The 26,536-nt window shown below is 37.1% G+C and overlaps 1 protein-coding gene across 3 annotated transcripts in view; it reads left to right on the top strand.

Annotated features, from left to right (window-relative positions):
* CDH11 (cadherin 11) overlaps positions 1–26,536 on the top strand; it is a 179,419-nt gene that overhangs the window by 118,185 nt on the left and 34,698 nt on the right. Inside the window, exons 1-2 of one of the 3 annotated variants that reach the window (XM_050713262.1) lie at positions 19,186–19,224; positions 19,376–19,523. The exons of 1 other annotated variant lie outside the window; for it this stretch is intronic. The gene's annotated coding sequence lies outside the window, so the exon portion shown is untranslated. Of the gene's footprint in view, positions 1–19,185; positions 19,225–19,375; positions 19,524–26,536 lie in introns of those variants that run through there. One more of the 3 variants, XM_035543687.2, reaches the window with a different exon arrangement.

The raw sequence follows: 26,536 nt of genomic DNA, 5'->3' as shown, positions 1-26,536 counted from the left end.
AGAATTTCATTAAAAATGTGGGTTCTTCTACCATTGTGGATTGTTTTAATGACTTGTTTTATGGCATTTATCCAGGTCATTCATCTCTTTACACCTCCCCAGATGGCTCTGCCCATCTCTTATGTTTGCACGTGGTTTTAAAAAACAAGAGTCTTCAGGGCTACAGGTCCTACTGTCAAACCAGGAATAATTTCTTGTCTAAGTAATTTAAAATGTCTGAAGAATTTTCTTACATGTTATATAAAAGCTTTGTGTAGGAGACCCAAAACCTGTGGATGAAACATAGTCTGAATACAGCCAACAGTGGCCTGGAGTTCAGAACGTGTGGAAGGAGTTATTGCTGTGTATACACACTGACATTGTTATCAAAATGAAGCGCTTCTTAACTAGGAAATGTCGCTAGTAGGTTGCTGGTGGAACATATATGTTATTCATATGCAGTAGGATTCAATTATCAGTGCTTGTGGTTAAGCTGTTTTTCAGGCTTCTGTGTATAAGCTTTTAGGTGTAAAAATATCTACTCCAGACCTGGGGTGTGGTTTTTTGTTTGTTTGTTTGTTTGTTTGTTTTTCCTTTTCCTTCTCTCTCATAGTCTGTATTTGCAGGTATAGTTGTTTAGGCAGAGGTAGGACAGAAACTGAAGGAAAAAAGCTCTCAAATCTCTTTGTTACAGATCAGTTTGGATACATCAACAGCAGTTACATGAGGATAAAACTGTTAAATTGGTACAGCTCTGTTGCTTCTTGCCCACCAAGAAAGCTAGTATTACTGCAGTACACATGGTGTTCTCGCATTTTGCTGCTGTGCAAAAAGCACTTTGTTATTCCAGATAACTGAGAAACTATCAGTGCCAAATTCTTGTGCTTTCAAAATCAGCTGGCTGGTGTTTCTTTAGGACAGAGCCATCCCCGGTTACAGTTGTCTTACGATGTGTGGGAGCTGCCAAGGAGAAATGAGATGGTGAGGAAGATGTTCAAGTAGAGAAAAGATGCAAATGATGTGAGATACAAATATCAGGAGCATTCCTCTCTATGGAAACCTTTGTGGGTTTATTTCCTCCTCACCATTATTGGTTTATATGCAATGCATCTGTGAGTTTATATTACAGGGATTTGGCACTGTACAAATCAAAATGAAATACAGAGGGTGAGAATCAGCTGATGCTGAATCTTTCCTTTGTCTGCGGGTCAAGGAATGTGCTTGACGAACAGAACAAATTCCTTCCATTAGTATTATCCTTTAGCATGAATTCCTGTTCATATTCTTTTGTTCTTCTTTCCCCAGAAGTCAGATTTAATGAAAATAAGGTGTAGATCTGGTTTCTTCTTTGTGTACATGTGACAGTTCTGGCTGAGTTATATGTGTTCCATGTTTTTGCTACTCCTCTGTGTTTAATAGAATGATTTGAATTTTATTTTTTTGTCACCTGCCCTACATGCAGAAAAACCTATGAACTAAGAAAAACATGTTATTGGTGTTCAGGATCTAAGGATAAGAAGGCAAGTTAGGCCAAAACAGGAAAAAAGTGAACAATTCAGATGCTGGAGAGATATTCAAGGTTTAAAAAATTAACAAATTAAAAGAATATGTAACTTTTTAAGCACATAAAACTAGTTCAGCTTAGAATGAAAGGAGGATGACATTGGCACAGCAACTGAACTGAAGATATGCTAGTAATGGTGTTTGGGCTATGTAGAAAAGGTTGTGTCCCTCTCAGAGATACAGTCAGTCTCATCTTTCTTCCTTTCAACTGAGCCTGGTTAATCCTTAGCTCTTGTTAAACACAAAGGTTACAAGGTGTTTTATCACAAGCCAAAAATTACCTGAGGATAATCTGAACTGAAGCTATTACTGAACACGTGCTGGCACTTTATGCAAGACAGTAGAAAAGGTTAATATCTATTTAGTGAATTGGAGGTCTTCCTTTCCAAGACCAGGAAGAAATTAGGCTTGAACTATATCCAATTTATTTGGGGTTGTAATAAATAGTCATGACAGAAGACAAAGTGTTCCAAATAAGAATACGGGCATCCCTGATCGGCTAACATCTATCTTGTCAGGATTGGAGCCAGTACTAGTAATATGTCAGAACGGCTTGATCATTTAAAAATTCTAGTGGTGAGTTGAACTTGTGCTTGGCTTCTCTACTTTTCCCTAATTTCATGGGACTGAGCTTTGGGAAGAGAGCAGATGTCTTTGGAATAGTTTCCATCGTGTTTTTTTTTTTTTTTTTTTTTCAGTGAAACAAAGACATTTATACTGTTGGATAATAAAAATAAGAGTTGCTTGAACCAATATATTTTATTAGATCTAATATAACTGGAAAATTATCTTGATCAAATCTGTATTTCAGCCCAAGTGGTGGGAATTACTACGCCTCACTTGTGATGTTTTTGATTGAGGCAGCCACCAGGTTGCTAATTGTAGCTAATTATTGCTGAAAATTGGGCTACAGTTTATTTTAGATTTGACAATATCCAGAAGTGTTGGGCATTCAACTGGATGTAGATAATAGGAAATTCTAACTGTGGTTATTACAGTTATCCTAACAGATGCTCCTAATTTGCCATTGAATCATGATAATATATTGTCCTTTCCTCATAATTTCTAATTATAAATTAAAATTAAGCAAATGGATGTAACTCTTAATCTCATATGTGCTTGAGCTTTGCATTTTTAATTATGACACTTCTCAGTAGCTACATATCTCCATGGTATCTGGCTCACAACATATATCAGCCGTGGTAGGAAAAGTTGAAGCTGAAGTAAGCACACATCGTGCCACTGAGAGTCTTCCTTTAAAAAATCTTGGGATGTTTATTATGAATAGTTGAAATGAAAATTAACAGCTAGAGAAGCTTTACAAGAATCTGGAATTAGCCAGGCCTTTTTATATTTCATAGACCTTCATAGAAATGAAAAATGTGAACCAATACAGTACAACTGTTTCTGGGATTTGGGATTGGGCATGGTCTCGTTAACAATGATAGTGTATGGGAGCACGTTCAGCTGAGAGGAGTGTGTTAAAAGAGCAAAGCAATTGGAGCAAACCCTGCCAAAGAGGTAGCTTTGCTGGATGAGAGTTGCTACAAGTAGTTGAAGCACTCTCTCATGCTGAGCTGGTGTAGGAATACAAATATTGACCAAAGAATAATACGGAACTGCAGGAGCTGAAAATGTGGCTATGTGTTATGAGTTAAATTGATCTTCAAGTTTGTTTTGTCTTCATGTTTGTGCAGAAGGCAGCATGCTTTTGGTGACTTTCAGAAACAGTTGCAGGGTTTTAAAAGTGAAAAAAAAATCATTAATAAATATTGATTTCATCAAAAGAATGGATAATATGGTAAGGCACAAACAAGTAGCTGCCAAGAACATTTATTTTACTGGCTTCCATTCATTTCAGCTGGATTACATCAGGCCTAAAGAGAATAATATTAAACCACATCAACTTAATTTTCATCTGCTTATTCTAGAATTGTATCTTTTAATGAGGTATTATGAAATCATTTAATACAGAAACTTTTTGTGTATATATAGTTGAGATTTTGAAGTATTTTTTTTGTAAGAGGATATTTAATTTGTTGCAAATAATTCATTAAATGAGGGTCTTCTTGCTCTTCCACTTGTGATAGTCATATTCTAATGCATTCATTGAAAATGAGTTAATTTCAGCAAAATATTCAACAAACACTTATGTATATCACCAGCTTTCCTCATCTCAGTATACTTTTTGCACAATGCCCCTAACATGTATTTTTATCAGGATTGTATTTTATTCTGATAAATTCTGTGACCCATTTGATGCGTTTTGAGCTGTATTGATGGGATATACAAGCAATATGATAAACTTCAGTTCCCTAAATGGATAAGTGTAGTTCTTTGAATTAGGTTTCTGACATGAATATTAGCAATTACAAGTTGAAAGTCTGCTGTGAATAGTTACTTAAAATATGCTGTTTCAGCAAACATGCTTGATCATCTGAATTCAGGGAAATATTTGCAGAAACAGAATCTGAAAGCGCATGAATCTGATCAAAAAGATTTAATATGAAATGAATATTTATAGATACATTGGCAATATTTGCATAGCTTTTATAATTGCTCATGGGTGTATCAGTGGCTTCAATTTCTTATCACATAAAAGAAGAATGAACAGCTAGTGGTAAGTAGCTAAATACAGACACAAACTCTTTGCTGATTTCAGATTGTTGGAATTAAATTCTCCTCAATATAGCTGATAGCTAGAACTTTATCCAAGGGAGTCCAAGGCACAACTGCTGATCTTTGTAAGACAAAGACTTGCAGTAGTGAAACCCGTGATAAATAGCACTGGTTCTGCAGTACAACGTGGGGCATGCAGTTGTGCTAGTGCAGACCAGCTTCCCTGGCTCCCCGCAGCAGCCTCAGCAGCCTGCCCACCTGGGCATTGCGCTGCATGCTGCTCTCAGCCTGAACGTGTGAGAAAACCCTTAGCATACCACTGTGATCCTACAAGAATTTGTCACTCCTAAAGGATTCCTCAACTCAGTAGTCTTGCAGTTTCATACCAAACACTGTTATTTTTTGTATTTATTTATGTTTTGTACAGAACCAGTACTGAACCCATCTTTTTATTATTATTATTGTTATTATATTATTTCCTTGAAAAAAGGCTTTGATTTGTAGACTCAAGAATCCATTGTTTGTCTTAAACAAAGTTAAAAAATGGACCTGTGTGTTTTGCCTTCTATCATAATGTTGGCAGGAAGGTGACTTTAATGCCAGGTGCTTGTACAAAAAATTCATTCCAATTCCCTGCTTTAATTGCTTTACTGCCCTGCCACTGAAGGCAATGAAAAGTTTGCAGTTAAATCTTCCTGCCGCTCTTTGAATACATAAAACTTATTTTTAACCTCTTAGTTATTGTTACAAGCTGATAGCTTCAGCTCCCTGATGTCATTTTCTTACTGACATTTCAGTGACTCATACAGTCCCTTTTATTCATTGTATTGTTATTTTTCCTGTGCTGCTGATATATCTTTTGATCCATCTGGCTTACATGTTCTTAAGCTTTGAATTCAGCTACCAGGTTGGACACTACTGTGTTAGACTATTTTCAACTGTTAATTTTAATGAACTGCATCAAATAGACATTTGAGTAAAGTATTTGCAGCTGATTACCACTGCGCACATTACTTTCCTCTTACTGGGCAACTTGTCTTCTTTACATTCAGGTCCTTCCATCTTGGCCAACTTCTGCTCTTGAGCACAAGTCAGCAAGACCTGCCTATTCTGAAGTCATCAGATTTGTTATCTGATGATAACAACCAGTATTTGTTCGATTTACTGTTTCCTCTGAAGTTACTAGTTTTTAATAGTAATTTCTGTTTGCCTGCCTGTGATCATGGCTGAATGCTGTATTCTAAAACTCAGTTTGCCTCTTGCAGTTTATGACTGAACAGTTTAGAAGAAAATGTAATCTTGGATGAAAGATTAATGTAAGTTGGTAGCTTTCAGAAAATACCACATTAATTCCAGCAATTATATATATATATATATTTAATTGCAAAATTTTGAGATGCAATGTGCTGTGGTTCTTAAAGACTGCAAAGTCGACATTTCCGAAAATTATGACCCCAATGAAGTTTGAATGATAGTTTTGCTGAGAGTATGTAAGTTAGATAAAAGTAACTTGACCTTGAAATTTTATTTAAACCATTTATATGTCTGCACAATGTCTGTGCATGTTTTTGGTTTGATTACAGAAACAGTAGATCTCAGTTTTGTAATGACAAAAGTTTTGTCTTCTGAGTTATTGAAAATTTCAGAATGTTTGCTGCTTTTCCATTCTGTGATTGTATTAAAATAACACATGAGTAACTTTCATTCTTCTGGCTAACAACATAGGTAATGCAACCAACAATGCCTGCTGGCAGCTAGTAACCTACCAAGACAGCGCATATAGAAAGCATATTAGATACAGCTTTTAAACTTCCTCATCCAGATTTGTTTTATTTATTTGTGCAATTCGCTTGTTAAAAATAGATAACTTCGCTTTTCCATTATAATTTCAAAAACATTTCTTTATCTATTGCAGTCATTCTTCAATGAATTTCTTGCACTTGTTTTTGCCAAAATAAACCTGGCTTCTTTTTAGGCTTCAAAGTGTTGTTCAAAACCAGAGAAGAGCTGCAGGGACACTTGAGGGTGCTCCCAACGCCTGCAAAGGGCTCCAAGGGCTAGGGGCTTACGTTTGACCTCTTCTGGTTCATCTGCGTTAGCATGTCATGTTAGATGTCAGTTAACAGAATGTTTTAGGAAAAGCATAATTTCTTGCTCAGGTCTGCGTTTTAAAAGCTGTGCCTGTTGTATGGTTTGGAAAAGAGAATGGCTCTTGCATCCCGGTTTTCCATGCAAGACCTTTCATTTCAACTGCTGAAATTACTCACTTTAAATACAGTGCTATACCATTGATAAGCATGATTGTGGCCTATTTAATGTCATGCAAATGAAAAGAGCGGCAGGAGCTCCTTGTAGTGTGCTGTGATGTTGAGGAAGAAAGTGCTGAAGGAAAACCAGTCTGTCCAGGGCTTTCACCTCTGCTTGTGAGGTGCGTTGCTGTGCTATATACCTGGTTTTGCAGCTTGGTCAGTAGGGCTGTGTCAGGAGTGCTCCCGGTCTGCTACTGGGTTACCTTAACATTGTGCTGCCCTTTATTTATGGTTTGAGACAAAGCTCAGCTGAGAACCCTGTGTGCAATGTGTTTTTTAACAGTGTTATATAAAGAATGCCAGCAAGTGAGCTATCGTACACTTACTAGCAATTGACTTAGAACAATGTCATCTGAATTACAAGGCTTTATCTTGTTAATCTGTTCCGCTTTGCAAATGCGTAAGTACTGATGCTGAACCATCCTAAGAACCCAATTCAAATAATCTTGTGGTTTAAAATGGTCATGGTTCTTGTCCCTTGACTAGTTTGGAAAATAGCCTTCATTTCAGTGGTCAGTCAAACACTTTTTTTCCACTTTCCAAGTCTAAACATATATCAAGTCTGTCTGATCAGGAACCCCAGATCAAGATACTGCTTGTGTGGAGGACAGCAGAAAATGTGAAATTTTTCACTATACCAGCTCAGCTGAATAGCTGCTGCTGCTTTAAAAAATATAATGTAAAAATATAATGAGAAAAGGTTGGATTTGGGCCAAAAAAAAAAAAAAAAAACAACTTTATGGTGGCTTAAACTGTTTTGCAACCAAAGACTGCTTTTCTCTGAAACAGCCCATTCCCTCATGCAACTAAATACTGCCATATGTTTAAATTCTTGCAGGCCTCCTAAGGCTGACCCAGAAGAAATGTCAACAAATGTTTGTGAGTCCTTGTGGCCTTGTAACATTTTCTTTAAAAAGTGAAGAATGGAACAGCAGGAGCTGTAACACTCCCACAGAACAGACATATGAAGGCATATGGCTAACATGGGAGCCTGCTGGCTCTTCAGAGCTTGCTGGAGTCATTCTTAAGGCTCCTTTTTTTTCTTTATTTTATTTTTATATTTTTTTTCCAAGACAGCTGTACTTGTCTTCCTATTTCACAAGTTCCTTTGTTCTACTCAGAGCTGGGTTTAGGAAGCTTGGGGTCCTGTATGCCACTGCAGGGCCATGGAAGAGCAGGCATGTCCATTTCTAGGTGTCAGATTGGCAAATGCAGGTATGGGGCAATGTAGAATACGGCCCTTGAGATTGCTCCTGAGTTTGGCCAGTAACTTTAGGCGACTGTTTGGTGTGTATGTACAAGAGCTCACATAGCAATCTCTTCCCTACCTGGATAGATTCAGGGAAAATATGCTCTCTAGAGCACAAACCAAATATTGGCTCTGATTTTGGAAATTCAAATAAATGACATTTGATGAAAGGCACTGAACAGTTGCACTGAAGTTTCATTGCACATGCGGGTTTATTACATTTAACTCCGAGATTTGAGTTTGCTGTTGAATGTTTGTTGAACATGAAAGTTTGTTGAATATTCAAGTGCCCAGCATCACAAGTTTTATTTTTTTTTCAAAATCAATGTGATTTAACGATATATGAAATTAAGACTTTCAATTGAAGTTATGCTCCTGAATTGCTTGGAAGCTTTGGAACTATTTTCTTCTCTGTAAGTAACCTTTCCTGCAATTATTATTTTTAATTAATTGAGATATTTCTGTGCTGGAATGAGGCAACTTTAATACTGGAAACTCAGGCACAAAGAAATCTGTAGGGAAAATGTACAGCTCAACCACTTCACTTCCAGCTGTCTGTTTCATATTTCTGATAATATATAATTTGGTTTCCTGTTCCTAAGGCACTTAATAACATCTGTATAACATAAAGTACAGCTTTCCAGGTTTATGTGTTTCCAGAGGCTGAGAAGACCACGCTTGCACCAGGCTTGGGTAAATGGCTGATTATTGTATGCCTAGAGAAGGGCAGAGCAGCATGTGGTGCTTTGTGGTGTTTTGCCCTTGTGCTGTGTAGGTATGTGGTTTTCCCTGCTGTCATCTAAATTTTATAAATTCAACACAGCACAGAGTTTGTTTCTGAAAGTTGCAACTTTTGGTCATTTTTATTTGGTCTACTGTACCATATTTATGGATGTGTAGTGTTTTAAACCATGAAATCTTGACCTTTAGAGTTGCAGCATTGTGTATTTCTCAATACCACAAGATATTTCTTCACAAAGTTTTTAGAAGATAATTTATGTAACCACTTATAAAATTATACTGTCTTGATGTAGGGGGTTGTTGAGGTTTATTTTCTCAAATGTGGCCAGTGAGGTTCTTGTGCCCTGAAAAATAAAAGCATAAAAAGAGCACATGAATAAAACACAAATATAAAAGGAAAAATCCGACATTTAGTGGAGTTTCTGTGGTTTGCTCCTCTCTATTTCTCCTCATCCCCTCTTTTTCTCTGTGTGCTACAGTTATAGTAATAAGTAAACAATAATGTGAAAACACTGGACATTTTGTCTGAGATGGTCAGAATAAATCGCTAGATTTCTTTTTAAAAAGGGAGTAAAGAAGTTTATTGTTGTCATTTGAAACTTCTCAAAAGAGTATTCTGAAGTGTTCAGCCACAATTTAGCATGCAGAATGCTGTCTGTTAAAAAGGACTACTTTATAATTAGAATTGCTGTGAATGTTGACTGGAGAATCAGCAACTTGTTGAAGCAAAGTTGTCCACACTCTTAGGTAAAGCTATTAGGTGACATATTTAATAAAGCTCGTTAAGGCTGACACCTCTGAAAACAAAATAACAGGTTTGTTTAGATATGTTGAGTTGTCAAATACTTATACATCTCATTAACCTGAAGGTAATACGAAGACATGAGTATCTTTATTAATACTTTACAAATTGAGAGCTCACCAAATTGAACATAAAGTATGTATACAGCTTTATTTTGGCTCAGTTCTGCAGCATGCACAGGGAAAAAGGTTTACCTTAACTAATAATTGTGCAGGTATATGATTCTGCTTTTAAAGCATCTTAACGGTCAATGTGAGAGTAAATTAACTTACCTTCACTATATAGTTTTCAGATTCAGACGTTAATTATTATCTCCAGTTTAGCGATGGAGCTGAGGAGCAGAGGGCACATTGACAAAGTCTATTGTTGGCAGATGGAATCTCAGCCCACTGGAGCTACACAAACGTTTATCATGGTGCCAAATCTGAATTAGCAGGTCTGATCACAAGCTCATATGCCTCACCTCACAGTAGGACTTGGTGGGTTGGGCTCAGTGCTGTGCTGACCACATTTATTCAGATTCAACTCAGCTTGGAACTTGGGCAGAGGAACTCACGTCTGCCAGCAATATACTGTGTAGATACTCCCAGCAAATCTGCCCAAGGCCACCCAGGAGACTTAAGTTATGGCCTGGAATATTCTTCTGAATATTCCAGAATATTCTTCTGTCCCTGTCCAATTCAGTTGAAAAGGAAAAATGTTACTGCTGTATGAAAATTATTCCACTTATGTTTTTTTAGTTAATCTTTTGGCAAAGAGACCTGTCCATTCATTTGCTGAGAAGCCACATTTCTGCACAGTTAACAGACTTCTTTTGTTACTATAAAGTTATCTTTGACTTTTATTAGGCATTAGGTTGTTTCCATGTGCAGTCTTCCATTTTGTCTGGCTATGTTAATGTTGGGCATTCCTGGCGCGGTCCCAAAAGAAAACAACTGAAACTTAGAGAGTAGGTGCATTTCTGAGGAATAGAATAGAATGGTTAAGTTGGAAGAGACCTATAAATATCATCAAGTCCAACTGCCTGACCACTCCAGGGCTAACCAAATGTTAAAACATGTTGTTGAGGGCATTATCCAAATGCCTCCTGAACGCTGACAGCCATGGGACATCAACCATCTCTCTAGGAAGCCTGTTGCAGTATTTGGCCACTCTCACAGTGAAGACATTTTTCCTGATACCTAGCCTGAACCTCCCCTGTTGCAGCTTTGTGCCATTCCCTCGTGTTGTATCATTGGTTACCAGGGAGAAGAGATCAGCACCTCCCATTATTTCAAACAGCACATGTAGTGTCTCAGCTTTTAGCCAACTAGTGTTTTTTTGTTGTTGTTCATTTGTCTGTTTTTTATCAACCCTCTTTGTTTCTTAAGTGTATCTTCTCTCGTTTGTCTGAGTTTACTAGTCGATTGCTAGTGGAACAGTACTCTGGAGTTCGTTTCTTGTTATTTGAAGTACCTATGACTGTATTCATCAGGCAAAACTCCCATAGACATCAGTAGGAATTCTTTCCTAATCATGCAGTTTCTCCTGAATATGGAGAGCACTTGCTCTGTTATTATTTAGTTATGCATATTTCTATTTCACAATCATTGTTTTGAAGAAACCTTATAATGCACTTGCTCATAGATTGTAATAATTACACAACAGAAAACTAACAGTTCTGTGGTATTTGGGAGGCATAATGAAGAGCAGACAAATGTTAAATATTAATATTGTCAAATATTCTGGTTAATTTTGGCTGTGAACTTCAGTGTTGCGAGCACTTCATTACATGATGCAACTGAAACAGATCTGCATTTATATTTCAACTCTCGAGAATAGATTGTAGGCATGCTACCAAATATAGACAAAATAACTGCATGAAAAATACTAGTATATCATAATTTCTGAAGTGTAATATCCCGAAATAATAGGAGGTGGAAAATCATATCATGTTTGCCATAAACATTGCTGCAATTCTGTAAAGCTGCATTAGTTGTGAGTAGAAAGTGTGCACCAGGCATCATGGAACACTCCTAGTGCTTGCTTGTATTCCAAATCCTATGCTTACCCATTGATACCTCGCAGTATCTTTACTTACCATTTTGAAAATTATATGCTGTTGGGAATAGTATTAAAACATTGGTTGTTCAGTATTGTTCGGTCCTGAAAACTGAAATGCACCATTTAAAGAAGCTTGTTTGCAGAATCAATAAGTTTAGCTTGTCTTTTTTGTTTTTTTAAGCTTTCTTTTGTCAACCCTTGAAGAATGTTCCGTGGACAAATTAATGTGTTTGACATTGCCTTGTCCTTGATTGAGAAGCCAACTGTATAATGTCCTTTGAGAAAGCACAAAAGGAAATGAGGAAAAGAAGAGTAGGAAAGAAGGAGAGTGAATGCCTTTTGGTTGACCTAAAATAAGTTTACTATCCATTTTCCCCTCACTCCATCCTCCCTAGATTTAGACAAGCTATGATGAGCGGGAGTTTGGGAAGAGGATGGGGGGGAATAGAGAAAGAGGTGTATTCAGTCCAGAAATAAGACTGAATTAAACTTTTTAAAAAATCTTTGCAAATGTTTGAAGAGTACTTGCTGGGTTTGCAATAGGCTTCCCAGAATGAATCATGTATCATTCTGTGATGACAGAGATATTCAGTGAGTTGAATGAGGCACGCAGATATTCAAAAATGTCAGATCTCTGTGGTGACTTTAAACAACTCCTCTTTTCTTTATTTATTAATAAAAGGGAGAAGGTAGGAAAAAATGTCCCTAAGACCAAAGAAATGTGTCTCTCTTGAGTCTCTTGGACGAATTCTGATACTCTCCTTTATGGTATCTCTGATGTCCCAGAACTATTTTTTCTCAGGTGTCTCCAGTGGAACTGGAACCAGCAGGAACATTTGTTGAACATTTATGTGAAAGATTTTTTTGAAAGGTTAATTTTTTTTTTCTGTGCTGAGTGTCCCCTACAGCTTGACTAATGGGGGCATTCGGCATATACTTCAGTGGCTCTCAATTTTTAGGTTTTCTTTTCAGGTCACTAGAAGAGGTTGATAAAAGAGAGCAGAAGAAAGCCAGAGGAAAGAAATAGAAAACAGTCTACTGAAATTGGCAGCAGGGAAAGATATGATAAAGTGAGCACCAATTGCTGATGAAGATGGCCCATGCTACAGCTTTGCTATTGATTACTACAGAAGGATCTGGCCATTTGTGTGTAGTGGAAGAAAAGCACTAGTGAATGTGCCAATGGAAGGAAACAAACAAACCAAAAATCTGTAGTGAAAATTTGCCATAAGAATTTTTCCATGACGACAAGATCCCACTCCAGTAGGCTCTGACATCTACTGTTGGGGGAAGATAAGTTCCAGAATGACTTAGAAGGTTTTAGAGCAATTCCACATGCTTTTTTTTTGTTTTGTTTTGTTTTGTTTTTTTTTTTTGCAGTGGTAATAACTGGTTTTGTAGGCTGTTAATGTATATGCTTATTCAAGAGGGAATATATATGAGCATTTTAATGGTGGTGGTTTAAGAATATATCCTTAATTTAATCTAGTAGACAGCAAATATAAAGAGTCTTATGCTTTTTTTTTTTTCCCAAATCCAAGAAATTCAAATCGTATACAGTATGGTACACAGGAAGATCTGTTTATGCATGAGGGTGTAAAAATATTTTTATTAAGATTTATTTATGTGTATATCTGTATAGGCACGTGGATAGAAACTATGTATCTACTTGCTGTGGATTCTCTTCTTCCAAATTCAATTTTTAGAAGAAATTCAGAGAAGTTGGAAACATGGAAATAGAGGGCTTGGTTTATGATATTTAAAATGACAGAACATACCTGCCCTCAGGCCTCCCAATCCACTTGTATTCTTAGTACCTGGATAGGACGGGACTGGAGCAGCATGAAGCTAATTAATACAGACTTTATCCTTAAGGGCCTATCACCTACCTTCAGGCACTTGTGACCCAAAAGCAGGAGGGGAACTGATGAAGTTGTATTGTGTTAGGTGAGCAGAGGGCTTGGGTGTGCATGGGGTCTGTAAAGAGCTTTTAGATGGGGGGTTAATTTGTTCATTGTGTGCCCATGTGAAATGTTGCTTTTACTGCTATTTAATTTGGCTTTGGGCACACAAGATTTGGGCTTTAGTCTGCAGCCTGTTAGTATTCAGAAAAGCGATAATATGTATTTTTGTCTCTTATGAGAGCATGCAGCTCTTCTGCCTTTTAATTTGCTAATTTCAGCCATCGTTCGTGGCCTTCACTTCTGACAGGATTCAGGACAGCTTTTCCCTCAGCCTGCAGGCCGGCCGGCTCCCGGCTCCCTGCTTGGGCAGCGCACCCTGCTGAATGTCAGCCTGCGCTCAACAGCGCAGGCAAGGGAACACCAGGGGAAAATATTTTGCTTGAGAATAGAATATAAAATTGGTGTAGTTCATAAGAAAGAGAAATGGTCTGTTTACTGGCTTTGAACTGAGCCTTGTTTGTGTGGAGCCTTCTCTGCAGCTCTCGGGCCTTGTCCTTTCCTCATGTGTCCTGCGTTACCACAAGGCGTCCCTGCTGCATGGTGAGGTCCTCCTTTCCTTCTGGAGGAGAGAGGAGATGGCACAACTGTTTGGTTAACAAAATATGTTTTCAATATGCAAATCATGGGTTGAACACTTAACTTCTCTGGGACTTAACTCCATACTGTAAAATACGAGTATTAACAATTTCTCACCTCAAAACCAGGAGGTAATTGAAACAAACTGAAGAGTTCAAGTGTTGTGGTGTTGGAAGCCAGTAAGAGAGGAAATATGTGCTCCTCCATCACTGCTGCTCAGCACAGGGGGCTCTGGGTGCTTAGGAGCACGCACAGAGCTGTACCAACATCCCCCCGACCCTGAAACATGGTCAGTCATCAAAGGCATTGGTGCTCACCTGCCTGTAGGCCCTGAAATCGCATGCATATATATATTTATAAGGCAAACTATACACAATTGTCTTTTTATTCTTCCAGATTCAGTGCTTGCTCTTTTCTTTACTCTATGACTTTTTATTTGTCTGTCTTTCAGCCTATGATGGTACGTCCTTGGAGCATTCACGTCCACATGGAGTGCACTTGGTTGTGCTGCAAATACCAGCTATTAACAGTGATGAAATGACAGCTTTAATTATCTAAAGTAACTTTGAAATTAGCACTGCTTTCAGTGCTGGAGTTGGACCAGATGACCTCCAGAGGTCCCTTTCCACCTAAAGTATTCTAGGATGCTGTGTTGGTTGTTGCACATAGGGATTCGCATTACCGAACTCAGCTGCCTGTAGTAAATGGAAAAAAGATAGATTCTCCTGGAAGGTGATTCAGAGCATAAGCTTATTTAGATGCTGAAATAATAGCTTGCAGGAACAATTTATACATAGCCAAGGACACTTCCTCCCTAGTCAAGGCACATGTGTTTCTATGCATGTGTGTGTATATATATATATATATATATATATATATATATTCACTAGCAGGGCTAAATGCTGGTTTTGCACTAAGAGACTGAAGCAGAGACTGCTGGCTATATCACAGTGCAGTGTGGCTGTGTATCATGTAGTAGGAGCTGGAATGAAATGGAGAGCTGGCAGGAAACATGTTTTGTTTAAAAATGAAAAAATAAATTAAAATACATATTCCTGAATTGTGAATTGACCAGTGATCAGAGTAACTTTATGCAAACTATATTTATACAGGTGATGCATCTTCGGGGGGTGGGGAGGGGAGAGTTTTGGTGATGCGTAGCTTACAACAGCAAAAATCAAAAAATAGCATATGGGAAGTTAGGTTTAAATTCTTTGTTAAAACAGAATCTCACTGTTCTAAAGATATAAGTATAACTAGTCACTGAGGAGAGAGCGTGAGACGTGAGAGGCAAAATGGTGAAGCTCTGAGCCCAAACAGTAGAGATACTCAGCTGGCATGTGGGAGGTCTGAATTCAGGCCTCTTTCCTCTGATTTTTGTACCTATAACTACATTTTTCATAGGTGAAATCTTTTACAGTGTGCTTTTAGAAATGGCTTGAACGTTAAGTGGTGTGTGGCACTGCAAATTCATGTTAGAACCACGGAAAGCTCACATATTCCTAAATCTTCTATTCTGTCATCTGGTGGTTGTGAGCTTAAATCTATGTTATTTTTATTTTCCGTGCTGTTGGAATCTTTCTTGTATTTTTAACATTATTGATGTTTTTTCATTGTGTACATTCTGAATATTTCATTTTCCCACTTGAATATCTGTTTAATATGCAGCTTAGAAATACTTGTATGTCTGTTAGGCAAGTAATTATTAGGCACAGTAAAACAAACAAAAAAAAATTCAGCCATTTTCCTGAGCTGTGTAAAAGCATTTTTTCTATATTGGATTTGAATAATAACTTATGATCAGTATTTCAGTCAAGAAGTTTCAACTGCTCTGTGTTTTGATTCAGCCATACAGATTACTTTATCGCTTTGGATATGGTCAGTGTTGATTGTTTGAGCAATAGTTCAGATTGGTAGGTTTTTGTCTTAATAATTGTGTAGGGTAGAAATTGTTGTTCCATAAGCACTTTTCTAGTGAGTTGTAATCAAATAACTGTTTATGTAGAAATCCACTGCAATGGAATTCTGAATGTTAGAAACACTTTTTAAAGTTGCAAATATGTATTTCTAGAATATTTTGTTCTCTCTCATTCACTTTTATGTTAGCTGCCAGAATTTTCATTGAGCTTCTTGAAAAAAAAGTTGTAATAATGTGGCCACAATTTTGTTTCAAAATCTGAGCCCCTTGTGTCTCTCAGCACCTAAACAAACATATGTAGTTATAAACCCACAGCTTTAATCTCTTTATGATTGTTAAGTATTTTGCCTCTGTTTCGGTGAACTGTCAGATATGTCCCCAAGTTTATTTTTGTAATTGCTCATCTGGAAATACTTAACTTTAAAAGAACATTGGACACTATTTTGCTCCAACCCAAGATCTTTGCAGATTTCAAAATTTTTTCTTCTCTTTTAATGTGTGATATAGCCCAGGTCCTTTTTATAGAGACAAATATATATTCAGTGTAATTCCATGCAATCAGGAAGAGGGAAAATGAAGAGAGGAAAATAAAGAGAGGTCTGGGGTTGTTTAGGGTTTCCTTGATTTAAATCTCATATTTTGCATGCTCCTTGATTGTATTAGTTCATTCATTTTGCCAAACAGACCACAAAGCTGTGAATATTTATTTAGTTCTGTTCCTAATAGTTTTTCTAATAGGGAATTATTTTGGTACAATGAAAGACATTTGTAAATGAAGCAGATAAGCCCTTTGGCAGACAAGGAGTGTTTTGTTCAACACAAGAATTCTATTGTCCACTGCTTTAGTTGTCAAGTGCCTGGGGAGCCCAGGATTTATGATGATGTTACAATGGCCCTTTCAGTGCAAAGTCTAAGAAGCTGTGAGATTCCGTTCCTCTGCTTTTCAGACTCTCAAATCTTTTTATCATGCAAGGACAATGCAGGATTCAGCTGCTTCTTAGGCCACAGGACTGCCCATTTAACATCAGGCATTGTGAAATAATTACCATAGTGACAATAGGGTTGGTTGGCTTTTTTTTTTCCCCTCTTAACTAGCAACATTTCAAAAATTGTTCAACTTGTCACTTTGTATAAACCGGCTCTGAAGACACGGCTTATTTTATATTCAAAAAAATCTTGTTAGAAGATTTGATTTAAAGTGCCACTGTGTCAAGTCTATTTGGAGCATTAGAACTGTTTAATGGCTCTTTTTTTGAGTTTTCTTATAATTGGCCTTTGAAACAGTCTTCTGTAAATACAGCGGTTGTTTTCCTTTTCTCCCTTTTTAAAGGTTATGCAGTTAGTATTATTGTAGCCATATTCAACTATAGCAGAAAATAAGGAAAATAATATACAGTAAAAGGGGTAATATCTAGTATCTATGTATCAAAATTAACCAGCTAAACTATTTCTTGTGCTGTATTAATAATGGAAATCATTCAGCAGTCTTAAATTATGGTTTTCCTGAAAATTGATATCTGCAGGAGTTTCTCTCTCCTTGCCTGATGTTAATATGAAGATTTATTTGCTTCAACTAATGATTAGAACTACAAAAAATATTGATTTATAACCTCTGAGGTCTGTTTAAATGCAGTGTAGCAGAAAAATGGAACCTTTATTTGACAGTTAAATTATTATTTATGTGGGCACTTCACTGTCTGGTGGTCAGGTATACATACAGGATAAAGCTTAATAGTGTAGCAGATCAGGTTGAAGAGTGGTAGTATCTATTACCAACTATATTTGCTGCTTCTAAAAGCAAAAGCAGATCTTGTAAAAAATTAGACCATGGGTATACGTAAGAGGATATTTTGAGAAATACATATCTAAGCAACTTCAATTATCTTGGGCAAAAAGAATCCTTGAACTGTGAAGTCATCTGCAAAGATGTCATCTGTAAAGATATTGAGCGAAATATCAAAATAAAGTTTATTCAGTTGTAGTCTTTCTTTTCGTTCCTTCAGATGAATTGTGAATTAGTTCAAAAGGGTCCTCTGTGAAAAAAAAAATAATAATTTGCTTCCAGAATTAACATATTTAAGATGCCATATGCACATCATAGCAAATTGCATAAATATGTTGCGTATGTAGAATATTTTAATAAACCAAGTGCTTTGTGTATTAGGGACTCTCATCACAGAAAACATTCCATATTTCTTTGAGTTTATCAGTAAAATTCACTATCTAGGAATGTGTTTTTTGATGAACATGTATGACATATTTTTAAAACAGCGAGTTAACATATCTGCAGACACAATTGGCAATGTGGTTTTATGTCTTCCTTTGGTGGATTAAGTGTGAAATATGTTTAAGTGTCATATTGCAATATTGAATATCTAATACTCAGACAATGCTTATCCATTTCTCCTGAATGCTTTTGCTAGTAACTTTGGAATTGACCCTGTGCTGCTGAACTATTTTTGTGCCAGTAAAACTCGATTGCTTGAATGGGGGTGGAAAGGCAGTATAGAATGGAGGATCAATATGGATGAGGCAGCTTTAACAGTTTAATACTGAAAAAAAATTACTGATTTGGATGTACATACGTGGACATCCATGTTTAAATAGTAACAACACAAATTGCAGAGGCTATTGTGCAGTAATTCTTCCTTTAAAAATATCAATTAAGAAGTTTGAAAGTCCTGGGTAACCTAGCCTGATTTCCTTGGCTAAAATGAATCCTAGTCATAGGATTCATTTAGTACCCATTTAAGAGTCTATTGAGGTATCAAGTAGAATCAGAAATACAGTATCATTGGTACATAACAGTAGATAATACTGAGTATTTCTCTGACATTCAGTCACGTTAGCTGTTTTTTTTACTTGTGTGAAAACATATTGTCAGAAATACTTAGAATGATGAAGAACTGCATGCTCCCCTCAAACTTGAGCACTCTTAACCTTTTTGTTTAAATGCAAGAAGACCAACCTCAACTCATAAGAAGTGACTTAGCTGGTTTATTTTTGTTTCTGTGCCCTTTATACAGAATGTCTCAGTGCACTATCCCATTCACCAAACAATTTGACAACTGAAATAACCACAGATGAACTTCTTACAGAAGCACCTTTTACTCATTTTCTTTTTCAAATGCCTTATCCCAGATATATATTCTCTAATGTAGTGGTGGTTCCACTTACTAAAATAATCTACTTCCTTCTCTGTCATAATGGTAAAAATACTAATTTTCTAGTATGCCTTTAGAGCACTTAGAAATGTTCAAAGCACGTTGTGTTGGCTAATGGTATCTGCAGCTGTTACTCTTTTTTTCCCTCCAGTGTGTCTTGCATTGGATAATGTTCCCAGAACAGATTTTCTGTAGAAATGTTTTTTCAGGAGATAACAAAAAAGATGTGAAGGAATATTGAGATGGCCTCCAGCATTTTAGTTGTGGGAACATTCTTGCAATAGTAAGTCTGTTAAGGTAAAAGCTATTTATTAATTCTGTTTTTGGCATATAAGTATTATTTAATTGCTAGTCTTTAAACTCTCTTTGGGCTACTGTGATAGTTTATAGGCTAGACTTGAATTTTCTTTTATTATGGTACTGACACTGCATTGGATTTCAAATGAAGTTTTTCATTCTTTGCAGCCAGAGCTGAAGTACTGGATAAGTGGCAGTAGAAAGCTTGCATCTGCACTGTTGTCACAGTGTCATTAAGTGACTTTTCAAATGTGTGGAATATGCTACGTAAATTGGCAACAAGTTTCCAGTGGGTGAAGGTAAGTAGTACATCCAGCTGTATGATCTTCTGAGTAACAAGTCAGATACGTTTAGCCATCTCCTGTTTCTACAGTGTCTTCAATATTTGTGCAATATAGGGGAAAATTTCTGCAATGACTAAACTCTTGCTTGTGAGCTGTTAGCAAGTTTATCTCGTGCAATTTCATACATAGCTTATCCATTGGTCTTGAGCTCAGGAAAGCTGGTGCTGTAGGACAGTGCCTGTCCTGCTATGTGTGTAAGGCATGGTTTGATATGGTACATTTTTGTATCACACTTATTTCTTGTTTAAAACATCAGAGAACCTCTTGAAAACTCACAACAATGTATCATTGAAAAGCAGAAATGTAACTAATTTTCTAACATATAGGCTTGCAACTTGATTTCATCAGTCAAAAAGATTCATACTTTTCTTCCTCTGGACCTACATGAGTGAGTGATTAATACCATATTTGGTTTACTTCTTTGATATTTTGTGCAATACCTCTGAGCTTAAAAGAAATGCTCACACTTGGGTTAGAAAAAAAACTGCAGTGGTGACTCTTGGGTTTCAGAGAAGGTGGCTGTAGAAAGTGTGGAAATAGGGCAATATGGGAAACCCTATACCTAAAAATAGTTATATCTGCTGCTCTGATGCCTTTAATTTTTCATACCCTCTGAGACTTTCAGTTGTGCTGCTGCTGAAACCAGTGATTCCTCAGATGTGAGAATTGGCCACCTACAGAAATATTCATGCTTTTTTTTTTTTTTTTAACTTAACAGGGAAATAGATTAAATGTATTAGATAACAAATACATAAATACTATAATTTTTATGGTCAAAGGTAAGATCCCATCTGAATTGCTTTGGATAAAGAGTACAAAGACATAATATTAAAGCTCTTTGTCTAGCTGACTCATTCACAGTTCTCGTGTTCAGTGCACTCAATTCCTGCTTGACAGATGCTTCATTTCAGTGGAAATGTCCTTAAATGGCAATAATCTTAATTCTAGCAGCCAAATGGGCCAGCATCCTTGTGAGCAGCTATATAGGATATATGTATATGGCCTCCACCAACTTGTTAAGGTAGGCTGCAGCAATTAGTGTGAAGATGAAACGGCATATTTGACAGTGATACCAACAGCATTCAATTTAATTTAGTTGGGAAATGTGTGAGCTCCTTTGCTTCTTCATTAGGAATAGCTCAGCATATGAGATTCATATCCTGTCATTCACTGAACACAAGGTCCAAATTTTGCAAGCAATGCTCTGCTCTTTTTCACATGCAGCTTTTCAATTGAATGAAATTAAAGATGGTTCAGTTTGACCAAAGACTTCCTGACTAGGTTTCAAGTTCATATATGGGCATCAAAAAGAAATAGCAAAAATACCTTAAATTAGTTGTGCTTTCGGTTTCATTGAGTCTCCTGTCCATGCACAGTTATGTGGATCTTCTCATAGTTTCTCATTGAACTGTTTCAGTTTGCCTCTTCTGGCACTTTCATATATCTCCCTTCGTGGTTTGGCTCAGGGTTTGTTCTACTCTTTATGTTCTTGACTTCAGAGCTATACTTCCAAACAGATTTAATTTCAACAAATTAAATGACTGGATGAATAATCTTAAAGAAAATCTCTTCACTCTCACTAGTATGAATTTAGCAGACTGGGTCTTTACTCAAGATTTATTTATTTATTTATTTTTAACTGTCTTATCTGAGAAACTGTTGTATCTATTTTGGAAGACTTTTTTACATTTCAGAGTTTAAGCAAATCATTTCTGAAAGCAAGCTTCCTGCAGAGTGACTGTAGGATGTTCTCTCTGGTTGGAGTGTGAAGTGGCTCCTTACAAAAGAGGAGGAACAAGCATGCTTTCGTTGATTATCATGTAAACCTGGGCATCCATATGCTTCTTAAATTCTCTTCTCTTCTTTTGAAGGATCTTTCTTTCTTAAATTGTTTCCAGCTGTGCCTGTTCAGGAATGCAAATTTCCTGTTGCAGTATCCAGACAATCAAATGGTTGACAAAATAAATATTCATGTTTAACTGTTGTTAATGGAACAAAGAAGAACAGCACAGACAGAAAGACACAACTGAGCTCTTTTGGAGCTATGATGTAGGCTTGGCTACTCGGTCACACCAAAAATGACCAGTAGTTTCCTTAAGTGAGATTTTCCTGACTAGGGATTTCCTCCCAGTGCTGCATGGGGTCTATGTACTGAAGTTCTGAAGGGAGTGAGAGTAGGCTTGATTGATGAGTTTCTTCTCAATTACATTACTCTGAAAAACATTATATATGAATGCTCAATCCATGGGGGTCAATTCATAAGACCCCCCAAAACGAACACTGCTGTAATTAAAAATCTATCTCATACAAGATAAAAAAACCTAGGTTCACTTGCTGGATATACAAATTCAGTGTTGTATAATGTATAAATTGCCTCTTTCATATATAACGTCCTTTTTATTATTTGTTTTTAATTGTCACATAGTAAACCTAGCCTGTAATAGGAAAAATACAGTGTTCCTGGCATACAGGGTAGATATTGAAAGGAAATTGCTGTGTTGCTTTGTTTCTGCACAAATGCTATGTGGAAAGGAGATAAGTTTTCAATTGCGTAGAATCACCCTGTCTTATTACAATGCTAGCATGTTTAATGAGGCCTACATATCTGAATAGACAGTGTTACATCTCCAGTTGCCTGCTGTAGTCTGTATTACATTTTACTTCAGTTCTGAACAAGTAGCCATTTATATAGGTTTTAAGCCCTAAATTTTTGAAATCTCATCTTCAACCCACAAAACTGCAACACAGAACAAACAGCATATCTGCAGGATTAGTTTATTGCATATATTTTAGTTGAATATTGCTAGTCTAAATGGCATAGGCTCTTAGATTAGTTCAAAGTTTTTGATTTTAGTGGGATGGTGGTCCAAAGTACATTGAATCCACAAGTTCTTCTTAAACTATGGCCTGAGAGTGAAATGTCAAGAACAATTTGCTTGTGTCAGTCTCATTGCACACATTCAGCTTAATGAGCTGGAGTCTGAATTTGTTACCTCTGCTTTGCTGGTTCTCCTGAAGGCTTGCTTGAGCTTATTTCCAAGCACCTTTGGAAATATTGTTAGAATGGTATAAGAGGTATGTTCTGGTCAAACAGATACCAGAGAAATCATTATTTTGTTATAAATCATCAAGGCTTCTGAAAGAACTGAAACGCAGGTCTTATTGACAAAAATCTTGTTTCTGCTCCAATGCTGAAAAGAAATGGGTTGTCAAACACTTAGCTCTGTCTTTTCCCAGCCTTCTGGGAAATTCCAGCCTTATTTGGGCTACGTTGTGCTCTGCCCTGTGTGCTCGAGCACTTTGGCTGGACTATGTCACAGGAAACTCTGGAGGTTCCCAGGAGGCAAGAGGTTTACTAAGCAAAGGAGTGACTGCACTATACAAACTGCAGGGACTGACCATAAGAGAAGAAAAAGACATTGGAAAGGTTCATACCTTGGCTAAAAAATCACCAAAAACCCAAGTTCCCATGAGTCAAAACAACTTCAAGTATTTTGATATTAGTTGGGCAATATGTGTTCCTATATAATTAATTTCTGACAAAATTTCAGTAGTTATTTTAAAGGTGGGAACCGAAAACTAAATCAACATTTTTCAGAAACAATTTTGATCTTCAAATCACTGATGTAATGAACTCATTGCATGTTTATTGAGAAAATTGATGTCATCTTTGATTATAAATGCTCTATAGTTCCTCTCTTTGGTCTTTCATAATAGTAATAACAATACAAAAATACACACAGAGGACTAGAAAATCTAAGCAAAAGAAAAAATTGTATTTCGCACATGCATATAAAAAGAGTACTGTGCACTTAGCCATTCAAGGTTTCATATGCAACAAAAACTGTCTTCAGTGCTACTCAGAAGCTCATTTACTGTCTCAAACATGGACATATTTTTTTATGCCATAAAGCAAAACAAAATGTAGTGTATTTAATTATTTTGAGACATTTAATCAAACCAATTGCTACAGTGTTAGTTACTGTTGAAGAAAAACTTCTTAAAAATAGCTTCAGTATCTTTCTTGAGTACCTTCTAATATAACCATGCAAACATACGCAATTTATGTGGCTTTACTAATTTGCGTAAACACTAGTAAAGTCACACAAGTTGTGATTGGTAAAATCTAATATAATGCATAGGATTTTCCCACTTTATTCCTGACAACCTGCATTTGCAACCATTCAGTTACTTTATTTTAAAATGGCTTTTCAATTATATTCTAGTGCTTTAGGGGAAAGCCTTTTGACAAAGGCATGGCATAAACCATTTGTATTGCAGCTCCATCATAGTTCCCATAGCTAAACTAGACTGGACAGTTCATTAAAAAGAAAAATTAATAGTACAAGGTTGCAGGGAAACAATAACAGATTATGACTGGCCTGTGGCAGCCCACTGAATTCATGCAGTGGAATAAAAATGATTCCCTTGTCTCATAAATGAAGGTTTGTTCCAAGGTTTTAGGCTAAGTCTATATTTCTGTTCCTTTACAGGAAAAAGCAATACGGTTTCTTGTCTATAAAAGCAATACTTTGTAATTCCTGTAAGATTAATATGCACTCTTTTGGGATAGAAAGCACATATTTCATTATTCTTTGAATGCATAATAACAAACATATTATGAAAGAGAATAGACTAGAACACACTAAGCAGATGCATCGAAGAAAAAACAAACCTTCTCGGAGCTGAGAAGTGGCATGGAGGGGCCAAGTGAGGGCACAATCAGGACTCTGTCCCGTCTTTTCTTGTCTCAGGTAGTAAGTGCCCCAGACCAGTCTAAAATTGCTATCCAAAATTGCTATGTGGCAAAACCAAAGGATTTATAATTCAGTGGCATTTCTTTTAGCTTCATTGCAGCTACCTGTATAGCATCATCTGTGATTTAGCTCTTGCTTAAAGGTATAACTAAATCTTAATGGCCTCTTTCTAGATGTTACTGCATATTTTCCTAATTTCCTCAGAGTTTCATGGTTCAGATTTTCTGTATAATTCTGGTATGCATGGCAAGTACCACAAGCTTGTCCTTTAATGTTGAAATCTGAGTTTTATTATAGCAATGCTATAAATTCCTGTCTTAGAAGATATTTCAAACAGTGTAGGGTCTGGGATGGATTAACCATTTCTTTTGGCCAGTAGCCACAACCTTCTAATGAATTCAGCAGGATAACAGGGAGGCCAGAAAACGGGAAGCCTGAGCCAATATAATGTTTGGAATCAAACACAGGACTGACCCTCTGGAGTATTCTCTGGTTCAGTTTATGAACATGATCTCCTTTTACAAACAACAGCCTAAAATACTGAAAAGTGATGGCTCTGGGAGCTGATCTCATTGGACTTTCACAAGCTTATACTTATTACAAGAGAAACTTGGGTATTTTGCCTCCCTTCTCTCCCCTCAAAATAGAAAAACAGATTACGTAACCTCAAAAGTCTGGTTGCTGGTCACAGGCCTCCTGGCTATCTTGGCTTAGTTTCATGCTATAAGCTACATTTTGTGATCTGAGGCTGCAGCAATGAAGCAAAAATAACTGACCAACCAAGAGACTCTCCCTAGACCTCCAGAGCTGTTTTCAAACTTTCACTGTAGGCAGCACGCATGAGCTGCAGTGTGTGTTTGCACAGACATTTAGCACTCACTAGTGAGCTGTTAATTGCAAGACTGAGTACTAACTGCAAACTTCATTATTATGTTCTACTGTTTGCATGTCCAAAGGTACTGCTTTTGTCTTCTCTTCCTCTCTGCCCTGCATAAGACACAGGAGAGAACAGCCTCATCACAGGGAACAGCTTTTCGGTGAATCACAATGATTCGCTCCAAGGAAAGCTCAAAAAAGACTGTGTTGTGCTGGTTCACAGTAAAGCTAGTGACCCGGTGCCTACTGCTACTTTGCTGCTTGCAGGATAAACAGTACAATACAATAGCTGTGTTTTCAAGAAACCTTGCATAAAATGCAATGACCTTTTTTCTCCTTGTAGATCTGCAGCAGTTTGATTTGCTTAAAAGTGCTTTTGCTTAACAAATGTAAGGATGAGTTAAATATTTAAGTGGGGAAGCTTCTCAGCAAGGAATAGAATGGTAATGGCTCTTTTAAAAACTGTCAGAACCAACTCTCCTGAACAGAGGTTAGTGCTCTACTGGCCCAGTCATTATCTGGGTTAAACTTTTGCTCCCCACATCCTGTTAATTCCTGTCAGCATGGGCTCCATTTTCTTTAATGTGAGCTCACATAGAGTTGATGATACTGTCTTTTGTTCAAGTGAACTACTTTGTCTGTGAGCAGTTAGCAGTGTGCTGCATCCAGGTTACAGACTAGGTTGCTTGATTTCCCCATCAGTTTATTATGCCTGTGTGGTTCATTTAGGCCAAAGGAACAAAACTTAAATGTGAAGCCAAGAATGTGTTGTTATCCTTGAAGTCTCAACAGTCTAAACAAAGAATCATTAGTCCAATATTATGTACAGTTAAGTGACACACATAAGCTTCCTAGCATCTACCCTTCCTCTGGCTGCCAGCTGTCTCTCAGGCAGTTGTCCTCAGCCTGGGCTGGACAGAGGGCCCTCGCATCCCAGAGCAGTACGATGATGGCTCCTTCCTCTTCCTCACTCTGGTGTCCACCTGGAGTCATTTTTGTGTTTGCTGACATGCTCCACATCTCTACACCTTGCTCTTTTTTTCATGGCTCTCTGGCTCCATATTGCATCCAGTTTTATTGTGAATGGTGTGTTACATGTATATCAAATGCTGTCTTGTGTTATGTGCTCCCTGTGTTATCCCTGAAACAGCTTTTGGGCAGCTTCCAAGGTTAAATTCTTTCAGTGGCCAGTAGCAGACCCCTAGTGAGCAGTTTACAGCCTGGGGTCTTCACTAACATCTTGTACCTGGACTTCAGAGCCTCCTCATATCATCCTGTGCGTGACTCCACGCTGCATTTTATTCAAGGGTCATAGGTACTTCATTCTATACAAAT

This window comes from Cygnus atratus, chromosome 12 (assembly GCF_013377495.2).
Source record: "Cygnus atratus isolate AKBS03 ecotype Queensland, Australia chromosome 12, CAtr_DNAZoo_HiC_assembly, whole genome shotgun sequence".
In the NCBI taxonomy this organism is placed as follows: domain Eukaryota; kingdom Metazoa; phylum Chordata; class Aves; order Anseriformes; family Anatidae; genus Cygnus; species Cygnus atratus.
Note: the sequence above shows the minus strand (reverse complement) of the source record. Positions and strands in the feature narration are given on the sequence as shown.